The following is a 2,500-nucleotide window of genomic DNA, read 5'->3' as shown; positions in this document are numbered from 1 at the left end:
GACGCAGGAGATTGAGGCGATGTCAGTCCCATATCTTCTTTCCTTTCCTCGTGTAAATTCGTATTTGTCTCCACGTTTGGTTTTCTTTCTCCCTCGCAGTGGCGTTGAAATCTCCCTCCGACGAACTCTTCAGTAAGCTTTAGGGCGTTCCTGCAGGGGGCGGAGAGAGAGACAACGGCCCTTACGCACACGGATTTACGCTTCCTACCGCGCCCTCTGGTGACGGGGCAGCAGGTAGGCGACGCGCGGGACTCGTACGAAAATCGAGGGAACAATTCTTTTCCTAAAAACGGTTACGAAACGCACACTCACACACACGTTTCTTGAAGACGCAGCAGCACGGAGATCGGATCCCTACACAATCCCCGAGCCTGGGAACCTACCTGTGGAGGTTATTGGTAGACGATTGGCGATTGGATAGGTGGTCGCGCTAGGTGCTAAGGGAACAGTGTTAGTCTCAGCACACTACCCTGCTTTCTGCCGTTCCTCACCTTAGCACGGCGTTACCTGTCGGCCAGATGCCACTTCTCACCAGACGCTGAGGGGGCAACTCCGTCTCTCTTTTCACACAGCCGTATCGTCGCTTCAGAAACGCCAGTTGTTGAGGGTGAGGCTGCAAGGGGCTGAGTCTTCCCGATTTTTTAATGACATCGAGTGACTCTCGCTATTTTGTCGTTCCTCGCCACAAAAGCGCGAGTTCGTGATAAGAAGTGGTAGCTTTTCGCTATCCGGACGGAAGTTGCCAACTTTATGCCACTCGTTTGGAATTCCTGTGTAATTGACCGGGAGCAATGACAGTGTTCTTTGTGTCATACGCATACCGTCCCCCAACAGCAAGCCAGACGCGAGGGTGGCAGGAGAGGATTCCGGAGCTCCCCGAACCCCCTTTTCCTCCTCCAAGACGGAGCATCTGGCAACACTGTCCCCGAGACAAACAGCGACGATGGCCAAGGTGCGCGAGAGCTTTGTCCTCACGGCAATAACCATTACACTTATCCTCGACCATTGCCCGGCTCCCATCGACGGCCCCGAGGTCACCACACCCCTGATTTATGGGATCTAATCTCCTAAGAGTAAACGAAGAATCATCATTACCCTTGCCAGGCGGATGGAATAATCATTAAGCTAATCCGCAATCGGTATCCGCATCCTGGGCTGGCGGTGACGTCACTCCGACCAGTGAATTTAAAGGTCTAGACCAACAGTCGGTTACATGAAGAATGTTACAGGAGGCCAGAGATTTAAATGTCCCACCGTATTCTGACCCCCCCCCCCCCGGCTCTGACTGGTCCAGGGGAGGCCTCCGACACCCTCCGTGGGGATGGCAACCCAGCGGCAACCCAGCCTCGATTGCCATTGTCCTCAAAAGGGAATGTGATATGGGCGTTGCATGCGGTCCTCAAGACAGGTGCAAGAGTGACGGTTGCAAGACCTGGATATGGTTGCGTGTTGGTGGTAAAGTAGCAGTAAATACGGCCATAGCAGAAGACGATCAGCAATTTGGACAGAACGTGTTATCATCACAAGTCAAAAAAAAAAGAAAACAAAAAAGACAAAAAACATGAAAATAAATGACAAAGACGAGGCGCACGTACGAAAAAAAACAATAACAACAAATGTATTTCTCTCACGAACGCAATGACACAAACACAAACACATCCATATGTATCTGTAACACGCACATCTCGCAATCGAGAGCATAGGTAAGAACAGACATGAGGCAGAGGTTCAGTCACACCTACGACCGAAATTGCTACGCTTCACTTCATCACTTCAAGCCTTCGTGTCACAGTGACTGACACAAATGCATGGCAGTCGGGAAGAAAAATCACATTATTTTGTATTTGTGAACTTGTGTAAGTAATCCTTTGACATGTTATCTTCACTATTCCTTTCCTATTCATATGATAACACAGAGAACTCCACTCCTTAAATAGATGAATAAATAAATGAGATAAAGAATCAGAACGATATCTAAGACATCAAGGAAATGATAAAGCAAACAAATAAGGTCATATGATCTTGCTTACATCTTACGCGGCGCTCTTACAACACCAAATGTATATCAACGGATTTTATTGCTGTCGCCGTCTGTGCTTTTCAACACCATTTACAAGATCCGACATCTACGCAATCTATTTTTGTTTTGTATTTCGTAAACGTCACTGAATACGTTTTGAGTTTTTGTATTTTGAATGATAAAAGAAGTCTTGTCTAATGTGACAGTCGTGTTGCGAAGCGTGACTGTCATGTCATATGCAAAGGTTAACATCCTGTCACCTGCAACTGTGACGATACTAACGGCAAGCTGTACAATAATAATAAAAACAAAATCATATACTTAAAGGAGGATAATTAATTTTGCATTTCCAACAGGTTAATGAAAGATTTAACGCGAAGCTAGTATTACAAACGTACTCTGAACGAAGGATTAAGGGACGCATGCCAAGTATATCGGGGAATAACAACAAAGGTCTATGGCGACGCGATTCCCTGCAGC

General features: G+C 47.0%; 1 protein-coding gene across 7 annotated transcripts in view; it reads right to left on the bottom strand.

Moving 5' to 3' along the window:
- The window catches only part of vari (MAGUK p55 subfamily member vari), a 131,913-nt gene that overhangs the window by 54,067 nt on the left and 75,346 nt on the right, over positions 1 to 2,500 (bottom strand). The window contains exon 1 of one of the 7 annotated variants that reach the window (XM_070128983.1): positions 384 to 532. The exons of the other annotated variants lie outside the window; for them this stretch is intronic. The gene's annotated coding sequence lies outside the window, so the exon portion shown is untranslated. Of the gene's footprint in view, positions 1 to 383; positions 533 to 2,500 lie in introns of those variants that run through there. 7 annotated transcript variants of the gene reach the window in all.

Source organism: Penaeus vannamei, chromosome 13, assembly GCF_042767895.1.
Source record: "Penaeus vannamei isolate JL-2024 chromosome 13, ASM4276789v1, whole genome shotgun sequence".
NCBI classification, from domain to species: Eukaryota; Metazoa; Arthropoda; class Malacostraca; order Decapoda; family Penaeidae; genus Penaeus; species Penaeus vannamei.
This window is presented reverse-complemented; position numbering and strand designations above follow the sequence as displayed.